Consider the following 13,514-nt stretch of genomic DNA (forward strand, 5'->3'; position numbering starts at 1 on the left):
GTCAGCAGTTATGATTCACTATATATACACTTTATTAATATCAAATGCATACTTTTTGTCCAGGTTTTCTCAGTTAGCCTGCAAAGTCTAAATCCAAATCGGTAAGGAAAGATGTCTGGTTATTAAGTAAAGTGGAGTATCTGAGTGGAAGTAAAGAATAAGCCACTTAACATATGGGATAAAGCATAGCTTTTACACATTTTAATTGACACAAATATATATAAATGCCTGTGGTTCCAACAAGATCCTTCCAGTGCCAGCCTTTATGGTTCTGCTTTTTATACTAGTCCTGCATAATTGAAATAGCTGGTGGGGAAGAGGCTGACTTGGTGTATTGGTAATAAAAGTACAAGGTGGTCCTAAGTCCAGCCAGGCTCTGCTTCACACAGGACCCAAGAAAGGGTACGCCATTCTTGTAGTTCCCTGATCTAGTAATCTCAGTGTTGCTGCATCTTACAACCCAGCTCCTTATGGCCCCAATGGGCCCTTCCATCAGAGAATAGAAGTACACCTCTACCCGGATATAATGTGACCCGATATAACACGAATTCGCATATAACGGGGTAAAGCAGCACTCCAGGGGGATGGGGCTGTGCACTCCGGCGGATCAAAGCAAGTTCGATAGAATGCGGTTGCACCTATAACGTGGTAAGATTTTTAGGCTCCTGAGGACAGCGTTATATCGGGGTAGAGGTGGATAGAGATACTCTAGCCATTCCCTGTATACAGTGGAATTCCCAGCTTTCTACTTTGCTTGTTTTATAGCCCTATCAAACTGGTAGAGCAGCACAAAAGGATATGTACCAGATTCATGAATTGGGCCCAAATCCTTTGACCTGCGTCTGCTTGCTTAAATCTGTCCCAGGTAGTAATACTATGTCAATGGTCAGTGAAAAAGTTGGTGTCAGTCAAGTTGTGTGTGAACTCATGTCCACGTTAAAATAAGTGTTTTTTTTTTAATTTATTACTGAAAAGACAAGAATTGGATGGGAATGAAATCTGAGCAGTCACCACACCCCTATATGTGGTCCCTCGAGGTCTGGGTTGAGGTATATTGACAAGACATTTGTAGGAAGCCTTTAGAGCAGCTCTATAAGCTGTACCTGTTCTGTTACTAGTCCAGTCTCCTAGGCTATCAAGCCAACATTGTATCATTACTAAATTCACTGTAAATAAAACACCTGATGAAACATACGTATCTCCAAATGAAAACAGAATTTTCTAGTAAGCCCCTGTCACATGTACAGTGAGGTCTCATATGTACAACATATTTGATAAACTCAAAGCTGCCAATTTGAAGAACTGAGAGATACTAAAAGAAAAAAATAGGATGTTTAGTAATAGAAAAGAACTAATAATTTCCCCCTCTTGGCTTCCTGCAAGTTAAGAATGAGTAAGTAGATGGGAAAACCTATAGTTGTGATGACTTTAAATACCAATTTACTGTATCTGTTACTTTGCAAAAGGAAGTCTGGTGATTGTCATAATATGAGAACTTCTGGCTCTCTTGTGTAATCCAAACTTCTGAACACACGCAATGTATTGAGTAAAATGTCTGGATGTAGAATCAGGGTCCAATAAATGAGAGGACTGTTCTACTGGAAAAGATTGTCTGTAAGAAGCTTTTATACAGCAATACATTGCAAGTACACCAATGACCATACCAGATAATGTAGTAGTCTTAATACAGATACTAGGTAGGGTCTATCTTTGATTGTCAAAGATGATTATACTGAAGATCAAGACTTAGCAGGAAATATGCCATTTTTCCATAGATTTAGTGTGACAAAGGAAAAACAGACAGGGAAGGTGGTTTTGACCTGATTCTCCTCTGCTTTGCACAGTCATTCATATCTCTGCAAAGTGGATGTAAAACACTGCCATTTTGCTTTTTTAGCATTGTACACCTACTTTGCATTTATTTGGTGTGGGTATAAATGTTTCCACAAAGGTTAAAGCAGTGGAGAATGATGTCCTTTGACTCTGAGAAGTTTAGAAGTCAGTATACCTTTAATAGGGCACAGGGTTAGCACATCCAATTGTTGCTGATTTAAAAAAAATAAAATAAAAGCAGTAATATAGAAAGCAACAATGTACAACCACTCTCCATGTATTTGAATACAAGATGAGAATCCCAAAGCATTTGATATTACAGAAAAGTGACTATAAGAGATTTCCATAAAAATGGGCCACAGGGTGCCAAGCACCTACAATCAGAAATGTTATACATTTAGAAGCCAAAACAGACTCAACCAAACAGGTTGTGCACATCTCTCCACTGGAATAGTAATACATTTTTGGATAAAGAAATCTTAGATCCCCTACGTTGATGCAGATTAGTGGGCGCCAGTCATAGTAATAGCTCATATGAGCTGACTAGAATATGTGGTTACAACAACCCTGGAGAAACGAAAGAGCATTATAGTTGGTTAAGTACCACCTTTGCATCTTGTTGGAAAATTATCCTAATAAAGAATCACGCTTAAAAAGATGAGGATTTGTCAGAGAAGACTTTTTATGAGAGTAATTATTGTGCCTCCTCACTTGTAAACAATAATTATGTAAAATCATTTCTGATTCTGTCAATCTGTTTGGTAGCTCAGGATGATTGAATTTTATGGAGAGGGTTGTGTAATGAGTTTCTTCCTGGTAACTAAATCTCCTTAAATGAAAATTTACAAAAGTAAATTGAGAGACAGAAGTTGGGTGAGGTAATATCTTTTATCAGACCAAGTTTTCAAACTACATAGAGCTCTTCTTCAGAGCTCAAAACTTTGGTCCAATAAGAGAGATTACCTTACCCACCTAGTCTCTTTCATATCCTAGGACTGACACGGCTACAACACTGAAAGAAAAAGGAAATTGACAGGTAGGGTCAATATTCCCTCTAATTTTTTCATCCATGTGTGGAATAAATTTTATGTGCACCGAGGTATATGAGCCACCGGTAGAAACAAAAAACCTAGATGTATATTAAAAAGTTACAATAGGATAATTACTCCAGCCAGGACAGGTTAGGCATTTTAGAACTCACTACTCAAAGAATTAAATGTAAGTGTAAGAGAGCAAAATTATGAAATGCACAGACCAGTCAAAAAATTAAAACACCACACTTTGAAAGAATAAAATTAGAGAGAACATATGTGCATTACAGGAAGTACCATGTGTTGTCAGTAGCTACCGGTGTGGTGCTCTGCTCTTGTTCGATGGTAACAGTCGGCTGCGTGCGTGTTCCCTCTGTGTGCTGCCCCAGCTCTGCACAGATAGCTGACACAGCAGACCCCGAGAGAACCCCCAAAGACCACAGACTCTAGTAAGATACGAAGGCACCCGAGCCAGGTTTATTGTCAATCGAAGTACAGTAATAGTTCCCTGTAGACTCTACAAGACATACTACTAATTTGTGCCCCCTGGCAATAGACCGGCTCAGTCAGTGGCGGGACTTTCCACTACCCCCTAGGCCAGACAAAGATGTGCACTCCGGGACCTACTTTTATACAGTTACAGGACAGATTACTCATCCCTACTGCCGTATTGAGGTACAGCCCCTTGGCTTATTAGGCTGCTGTCTCCCCCTTTGATCATTTTCCAAACAAACAGATCTATCCATCATGCTGTCCTTTTGACCCTGTCTTTAAGATGCACCTGCCTGTTCCTTGTTATCTCTGTGGAGTGTCCTCGTATCGGGATGTCCAGGTGCCATCTTGGCAAAGGTTCCTCTTATTAGCACTTATATGTGAATGCACCTGCTTCTAACAACCCTCTTTTCGCCAACTTCTGTGAGTGGGGGCTGCCTCTGGCTCACAGCCCAGCTTTTGCTTAGCAATGCCTGGAAGTACTTTGGTTCAGGCTTCAGGCCTCAGACTGGGCCTCTGACACAAGAATTTATGTTTCAGGTCCTCATCTTACTACACCAAGAAGTAAGAACAATAATAATACAGGTATGTGTTGGGAGGTGAGTGTGCGAGAGAGAGAGAGTGTGTGTGTGAGTGTGTGAGAGAGAGAGAGAGAGATGGTCTGTATGCTGGCTGCTGAGGAAGTTTCTGAGAGATGCCGTGTGCTGTTTAAGGCACTCACTGAAACCTGTCCTGAACCCTGTCTCTCCTCCCCTGTTCTGTGGAGATGGGGTACATGGGGAGAGAGAGAGAGAGAGAGAGAGTGTTTGTGTGTGTGTCTGTCTATCTCTCACACACATGCAGACAGAGAGACTGGGTGAGCTGGCTGCTGGGGAAGTCTCAGAAACCATGTGCTGTCTCTTTAAGAAAGGCACTCAATCACTGTTCAGACCTCAGACCGCAACAGCTCCGAGTTCTCCTGAGACAGGCTGTCCCCTCTTCCCTACTCTGCAGAGATGGGATACAGGGGTGGGGGGAGGGGGACACCCTGACATCAGCACCTTGCTCCCCTGACCTCTCCCCACCACTCTGCACAGCCAGCAGGAGGGTCTTGGGAGAAGATGCAGGACAGAGCAACATGGCTGCAAAGCAGCAGGGGGAGAGGCACCTAAACACACACTGCCAGATGTACGTGCTCTGCTAATCAATTGGGCGGCACTTGAATCTCTCTTGGGCAGCCACCCAAATGCGCAGCTTACAGGGAACTGTAAGGATTCAACTTTAGAAACTGTAGAATGGAATTAATACTTGATCTACAGAAACAAATAGCTCTTTGACCTGCCAAAGAGGCATATTAAGCATCAGTCAGGCTGCTTATAAAAAAGTTCCAAAAGTCTTTAAGCCTTTGAAGTTGTCTATAGATAACAATGTATAACTCAAGTTTTGCAAATTATACAAAAAAGTCCATATATTGAAAAGCATGCTCAAACCATTCATGTAATTGTAAGACTAAGTGAAAGCGGTACAACATCAAAGCACTTAAAGACCAAGCCTGCTGTGAGACTTTCCAGCAACACTTGTCTAAGAAACTCTCTAACTTGCCTGACAACATCACTGACATTCAAGAGCACCGGGATCAGCTTAAAAATAACATTCACAATGCATGTGCTGAAACCATAGGCTATTCCACTGATCAGCACCAAGACTGGTTTGATGAAAACAACGAAGAAATCCTAGCATTAATTCAATAGAAAAGAAATGCATTCTGTAACTAGCAAAATGATTCCTCTAATTAACGAAAACATGAGACCTATTACCTGCTCAAAGCCGAAGTCCAAAGGAAGCTACGTGACATCAGAAACAAATGGTGGCAAGAGAAGACCTCTGAGATCCAGAGTTTCATAGACCAAGATGACATGAGAAGCTTCTATCAAGCAACAAAAGCTATATATGGGCCAAGCTCCAAAGGCCCACTCCCCTTACATTCCCAGGATGGCTCTACCCTCCTCAAGGACAATGCAGCCATTAAACAACACTGGAAGGAGCACTTTGAGAGCCTACTAAACCACAAATTCAGTCTCTGAAGACACCATCGAGTTCATTCCCCGATGCTCAGCAATGGAACACTTGCTGATCCTCCATCTTTTGAGGAAGTCTGGCATGCCATCACCAAGACAAAAAATCACAAGGCACCAGGCCCAGACGGCATCCCAGCTGAGGTTTTAAAAACTGATGGAACAATGCTCCAGCCCAATCTTTGCTATCTCCTCGATAAAATCTGGACCTGCGAAGAAATTCCACCTGACTTTAAGAACGCCAACTTTGTTACAATATTCAAGAAAGGGGACAAATCTTTGTGCGGAAACTAGAGAGGTATTGCTCTCCTCTCATCGCAGGGAAGATCCTTGCCTGGATCCTACTAAACCGCCTCCTCCCCCTTGCCAAGGAACTTCTCCCTGAATCACAGTGTGGCTTCAGGCCATCTCGAGGCACAACCGACATGATCTTTGTGGCACGACAGATTGAGGAGAAGTGCAGAGAGCAACACCAGCAACTACTCATGGCATTCATCAATCTAACCAAGGCCTTTGACTCTATCAATCGTGATGCTTTATGGAATGTGCTGTGTAGGTTTGGCTGTCCACAGAAATTCATTTCCATCATCAGACTATTCTATGATGGGATGACTGTCACCATTCTGTGCAACGGGTCAGAGACTGAACCATTTTTCATTCGCACTGGTATCAAGCAGGGCTGTGTCATAGCTCCAACACTCTTCTCTATGTATCTTGCCATGATCTTGATTCTCATCCGGGACCACCTTCCTGACAGAATTGGGATTGAATATTGTATAGATGGCCAACTCCTCAATCTACAACTGTTCCAAACAAACTCTAAGATCATGACAATTGGCATCACTGAGATATGCAGATGACTGCGTCATCCTCGCACACACTGAGGCCGACCTGCAAAGCACCCTAAATCTTTTTGCAGATGCCTATCACAGCCTGGGTCTCTCTCTCAACAACGGGAAAAACAAGGTACTCTACCAGCCCTCACCTGCACAAACTACTCCTTTGTACTCCACAAATCACCATTGACAAACCCCTGGAAAATGTGGACCATTTTCCATACCTTGGCAGCCACCTTTCCCAAACAGCTAGCATTGACACAGAAATCGAATACAGGATCCGCTGTGCCAGCACATCCTTTGGAAGACAACTCAAACGAGTCTTCAATGATGGGGATCTGCAAACAGGCACCAAGATCTTGGTTTACAAGGCAGTTGTCATCCCCACCCTTCTCTATGGGTGTGAGAACTGGATAACCTACAGACGACATCTCAAGCAGCGGGAGTGGTTCCAGCAGCACTGACACATGAGGATTCTCAGGATCAGCTGGGAAGATCAGCACACTACATCAGCATTCTCTCTGCAGCCAACATCAGCAGTGTAAAAGCACAGGTCATGAAATACCAACTCTGCTGGGCTGGCCCCTGTGTACTTATGCCTGACACTCACTTCCCGAAGCAAGTACTCTTCTCTCAGTTAAGTCAGAGAAGAGGGGCTCGTGGAGGGCAGCTTCAAAGACATACTGAAAGTACACCTTAAAAAGGGAGGCATCAATCCAACAAATTGAGAGAACTCAGCCTGGAACAGAACACAGTGGCGCCACACAATACACCAAGCCACAGCCCACTTTAAGGAGAACAGACATGCTCATGAGACAGAGAAGCGACAAAGGAGGACAGAAAGGGCACAACAACTCTAGCCAACAACTATGTCTCCTCCAAGATCACACCTGTCACTTCTATGGGAAAATCTGCAGGGCACAAATTGGGCTCCTCAGCTACCTAAAAATCCCCCAATGAACCCCCTTGGCAGACATCATCCTTGCATCAAGGGATAGCTGAAGAAGAATAGGCTATGCTTTTTCATGCAGTAAGTTCTCTATATGCTGTGCAATGCTTTACAATCTTTTAACCTCTATGGCTTCCTAGAACATTAAGGTTATTTTACTGAGATGTTTTGATGTATCATTTAAGCACCTAAATAGCCTTAAAATGGACCAAACTAACTGTTCAGACGGGGCAATCTTAGTGGAAACCAGCGTGAGAAGTTGGAATTAAAACTGTGTGACTGTTTTATTGGAACTTAATTCAGCTTTTATGAGAGAGGCCTGGATAACTTGGACCAATTTGCTGCTTGTTAGCTGGTTACAGAATACTACTATTATTTGTATTACCATATGTCTAGGAGCACTGCTTGTGGACCAGGACCCATTGTGCTAGGCGCTTCACAAACACAGAACAAAAAGATGGTCCCTACCCCAAAGAGCTTAAAATCAAAGTATAAAACAAGAGACAACAGATGGATACAGATGAGACTATTTTGACTATCAGCATGATAGGCAGAGACTTCATCATACCAGTGGCCTAAGAGAAAAGGAGAGTTTGAAGGATGATAGTGAGGTAGCTTTGCAGATGTTGATGGGAGCTCCTTTCATGCATGTGGGGCAGCATGTAGTTGTAGTGGTTAGAAAAAGGAAGTGGTCATCCATGGAAAGTAAATTAATAGGTAACCAGAAGGTTGGACAGAAGTTGTCATCATCTCTAATGTGTTGTAGTTCTTAACCCAGGGTGGACTTGTCAGTGCTAAACAAATAATAATATTAATTAACACAAAAAGGTGTAGTCAGAATTTGACTTATCTGAGTCTTTATCCTCCAATGACAGTTGAAAAAAAGCAGGCTGTGACCAGATGGACAAAGGCAAAGAACTGGCTTCTGGCAAAGACAGAAATGAACTGACAGCCTTTAAAGGGTAAAGTATTCTATATGCATTCATCTGGCTATTAGGCAACTCAGTTTTTTATATGAGTAACTTATTTTGCCATTTTGTATGTTACACATAGAATTAATTTGGTGACCAGAAATGCTGGTGGAGGGAATCCATCTGTCGTCAGATGCCACCGGTGTGGTGTGGTGCTCTGCTCTGTCGACTGTGTGTGTGTGTGTTCCCTCTGTGTGCTGCCCTGGCTCTGCAGATCGCTGGCACAGCAGACCCTGAGAGAACCCCCAATGACCAAAGACTCCAATAAGGTACGAAGGCACCCGGCCAGGTTTATTGTCAAACAAAACACAGTAATAGTTCCCCGCAGACTCTACAGGACATACTATGAATATGTGCCCCCTGACAATGGACTAGCTCAATCAGTGGCAGGACTCTCCACTGCTCCCTAGGCCAGACAAAGACGTCCACTCAGGGATGCATTCTTATACACAGATACAAACAGGTTACGCATCATTGTACGCATTGAGGTACAGAACCTCTATGCATTAGGGTGCTGCCTTTCTCCCAGTACAGGTTGAGTCGAACAAACAAGTCTATCCATCATATTGTCTATCCATCATATTGTCCTTTTGACCCTGTCTTTAGGTGGAGTCTGCCTGTTCCTTGTTATCTCTGTGGGATGTGTTTGTACCAGGCTGTTCTGGTGCCGTCCTGGCACACGTTCTTTTAGCAGCCTTCCTCTTGCCAACTTCTGTGAGCAGGGCCTGCCTCTGGCTCACAGCCTAACTTTGCTTTACTTTAGCAACGTCTTGACCATTACTTCAGTTCAGGCCTCAGACTGGGCCTCTGATACCAAGGGTTTATGTCTCAGGGTCTCATCTTACTACACCATCGTATCTGAACAATTTGAGAATTTCATGTCATTAGCTGCTAACATAGCATGTACATAAGAACTAACTGATATTTGAATTTACAGGAACAGTCTTTATCAGGAGGGAATTTTCTAAGATACAGGAGGACGCGGTGCTGCTCAGGACATCATCCTCTCCCATCCTAAGGGGTGGGAGGGTGTGCCTAATACTCAGGGCTTGAATACATTAGGGATTTTTGAACTGGCATAACTACACCGATCCAACCACCCACTCTTAGATGCACTAATGTAAATGTAATGTGCTGTGTTGATGTGACTTACTGGTGGAAGCCTCCTTTTTTGCAGCCCATCTGCACTAGGGATTTACACTGAATCTATCTGGCCACACTGGTGCAAAAATTTAGACAAGCTTTTAATTCCAGCCTTCAGCGAAGATGCAGACTGCTTATATACCAAAGGGTTAATGTGATTGGAGCAGAATTATAGTTCTTTGAGCGCTTGCTCATGTCGATTCCAAGTAGGTGTGTGCGTGCTGCATGCACAGTCGTTGGAAGATTTTCCCCCTAGCAGTGCCCATTGGGTCGGCTGTGAAGCCCCCTGGAGTCACGCTTTCATGATGGTGTATATAGGTCCCTGCCGCCTCGCCGCCTCTTCAGTTCCTTCTTACCGCCTCTGACAGTTGTTGGAGTTGCTTCTTCACTCTCTTTCTACGGTAAGCAATCCCCTAGTGGACTTTCCTAGTTGTACCTGTAAATAGTTTAATTAGAGTGAGTTAGTGTTCTTAGTATAGGATAGTTAGATACATTTATGTGGGGATTTATTCCCCCCACATTCTCCTGCCCCTTCCTGGAGACCAGGGCATGCCTCGGTCTCAAGGCTTGAAACTGTGCGGGTTCTGCCAGAAGCCTATGCCCAGGGGAGACCCTTATGACTCCTGCTTAAAGTGCTTGGGGGAAGCCCACCAAACTGATAAGGTAAAATCTGTACAGGCATCTGTCCAAGGACCAAGAAGGAGAGGGACTTTAGGTTAAAACTTTTTATGGAGTTGGCTCTTTGTTGCCAGCCGGCACAGCCCATGTTGGGCCTGAAGCCCAGCACTTCGGTGGGGAGTGCACTGGCCTCAGTGAGGGAGGCTGCGGTGCCAACAAGAACTCTTGGTCTAGAGACCCACAGCACCGGCACTCTCCAATACCCAAGATGAGCTCTGCGGCTTCCCCGCACTCGCCGCACAAAAAGCTGCACAAAAAGCAGAAGAGTGCCGAGAGGGGGCGTTTGCCCACAGTCAGAGCAGTGGAGCACGAAGGTGCCTGTGGAGTGTGTCCCGTGCCAGGACACTCAGCCCCTGCTCCGGCGAAACCAGCACCATTGACTCCGGCCTCACAGGCAGGTCCATTGAGTCCGGTCCTGTTGGACTCCCTGGAGTGGGAGGGCCAAATAAGGGAGTTGGATCTTCCATCCACCCCGGACAGGTTTGAGGCTGCCAGGGACCTCATAGCGATCAGGGCCCTGCAGTCCCCAGCACCGGCACCACACAGAGGAGCCGTGCTTTCTAAGGGTAAACCTGCCATGATGAGGCACTGGTCGCCCTTCCCTCGGCACCACTCTCCGGCACTGTCCCACTCAGCACCACCGTGGTCACCGAGGTCAGACTCATCTTTGGGATTGGAGCTGGAATCGTACACCTCCAGATGGAGCCGGCACTGCTCTTGCCACCGTTCGAGGCAAGAGGACGGACAGCAAGTTCCCATGATGCCCTGGCCACCACAGTGGCAGGTGCCCACGAAGTGGACTTTCTGGACCCTGTGGGTGTATCACCAAGGCCAGGAGCCAAGCTTCAGATCCCTATCTATCGCCTTAGACAGGCAGGAGCCCCTGTCATCCTCCATGGTGCGAGAACCTCCGTCACTGAGGCCAACACTGAGACCAAGACCAGGGCTGGTACCGTACCTGCCACCACGCAGGAGGTATCAGTACGGGAGGACCTGAGTCGGAGGGTCAGGAGGACGCGGTGCTGCTAAGGCCATCATCCTCTTCCTCCCTGGTTGAGGCAGTAGCAGGCTTATCTGCCATTTTGCCAGCCATGGACAATAGAGCCCACCAAGAGCTACTCAGAAGGGTAGCACAAAATCTGGGCCTGCAGGCGGAGGAGGTGTCAGAAGAAACGGATCCCATGGTGGACATTCTAACACCTGAGGGCCCTTCAAGGGTGTCCTTACACTTGATCAAGACCATCCAGAATACCATGCTTTTACCCCTCTCAGTCAAGACAAGATTACAGTAGGAACCGGGGTTTGAGTAATAGGCGAAGGCCTCCACAGCCCTCTTCCAACCAGGGCCAGAGCTGGGCGAGGCAGTCTTCAGCTCCCAAGCAAAAAACTTTTGAAGGTGTGCCTAGGGGCGATGCATGAGTCGCAATCCTGTATCCTTCTCCCTGTTTTGTGAATCATCTATCCCATTTCTGCCAGGCCTGGGCCCAGATCACCTCAGACCAGTGGGTCTTGCACATGGTAGAATTGGGATATTCTCTCCAATTCTGTTCCCTTCCTCCCTCCCACCCCCCTACCCCGTACCCCTCTTCAGGGACCCTTCTCACAAGCAACTTCTCATACAGGAAGTGCAAGCACTCCTAGACACCGAAGCGGTAGAGGAGGTCCCTCAGGAGTTCTGGGGCAAGGGTTTCTATTCTCAATATTGCCTAATCCCAAAAGACAAAGGTGGGCTAAGACCCGTTTTGGACCTGCAGAACCTCAACAAATTCGTGAAAAAGCTGAAGTTCCACATGATTTCTCTGGCTTCTATTATTCCCTCCCTGGATCTGGGGGACTGGTACGCCACCCTCGACTTGAAAGATGCATGCTTCCACGTGTCAATTGTGCCATCCCAAAGGCGATTCCTTCACTTCGTGGTCAACACCCATTATCAGTTCACGGTTCTCCCCTTTAGGCTATCAGCGGCCCCTCGGGTGTTCACCAAATGCATACCTGAGGAGCTGACAGGTAAAAGTTTTCCCATACCTAGACGACTGACTTGTCAAGGGCTGTACCAAATCCCGGGTGGAACAGCATGTGAACCTCATATGATTGACTTTCAAAGAGCTTGGGCTAATGCTGAATGTGTCGAAATCAACTCTAACCCTTACCCAGAGGATAAAGTTAATCGGCGCTCTCCTAGACTCCAGTCAAGCCAAAGCATTCCTTCTGGAGTCCCATTTTCTAACTATGGGTGCCATAATAGAGGACCTAAGGCGATACCCTAGGGCCTGAGGCTGCTTGGTCACATGGCTGCTTGTACGTATGTAGTACAACACACGAGACTTCGTCTCCAGCCTCTTCAGGCCTGGTTGGCCTCAGTGTACAGGCCATCCTGAGACCGACTAGACAAGTTAATTACATTTCCTCCTCCGGTTATTGAGTCCCTCCTGTGGTGGCTCAACTGGCAAGTGGTGTGTGCGGACCCCACCCCTCAATGTCTCTAGTCACAGACGCGTCGGCAATGGGATGGGGGGGCGCACTTAGGAGGACTCAGTGCCTCTGGTCCCAGGCAGAACTTTTGTTGCACATCAATGTCAGGAAGCTAAGAGTGGCCCGCCTTGCTTGCCAAACATTCCAGGACCATCTGGAAGGCAGATGTGTATCAGTGTTGACCGACAACACAACAGCGATGTTCTATATAAACAGACTGTGGTGCTCGCTCCTCTCACCTCTGCCAGGAAGTCCTCAAGTTGTGGGACTTCTGCATCACCTATTTGATACATCTAGAGGCATTGTACCTTCCAGGTTCCCAGAACGAACTGGCCGATCATCTCAGCAGGTCATTTCAGAATCACGAGTGGTCCCTCTGCCCGGATGTTGTGATCAACATCTTCCAACGGTGGGGGTTTCCCCAAATAGATTTATTTGTAACAAAATACAACAGGAAGTGTCACCAGTTTTGGTCCTTCCTGAATCACAGCCTGGGCTCACTCTGACACTTTTCTCCTCCCTTGAAAGGATCATCTACTATACACATTCCTGCACTTCCCGCTTATACACAAGGTCCTTGTGAAGTTCAGAAAGGAGCGAGCATCCATGATCTTAATAGCACCAGCGTGGCCACGCCAACACTGATTCATCACCCTCTAGATGTGCTGGTGGACACACCGATAACCCTGCCCCTGGTCCTGGACTTGATCACGCAGGACCACAGCCACCTCCAGCATCCCAATCTGCAGTCTCTCCATTTCATGGCATGGAAACTCTGTGGCTAAACCCTTCGGAGCTCACATGCTTAGACCCTGTTAGAGAGATCCTCCTTGGTAGCAGAAAGCCATTCACCAGGGCCACTTATTTGGCCAAGTGGAAAAGATTCTCTATTTGGACATCACAAAAAGACACTCAACCCTTACAGGCATCGATTCTCTTTATCCTGGACTGTTTGCTGCATCTGAAACAGTAAAGTCTGTCGGTATCATCAGTAAAGGTGCCGCTGGCCGCTATCTCAGCTTTCCATGCCGGTGCAGCTTGTTGCTCTGTTTTTG

The sequence above is a fragment of the Emys orbicularis genome, chromosome 6 (assembly GCF_028017835.1).
Source record: "Emys orbicularis isolate rEmyOrb1 chromosome 6, rEmyOrb1.hap1, whole genome shotgun sequence".
Taxonomy (NCBI): Eukaryota; Metazoa; Chordata; order Testudines; family Emydidae; genus Emys; species Emys orbicularis.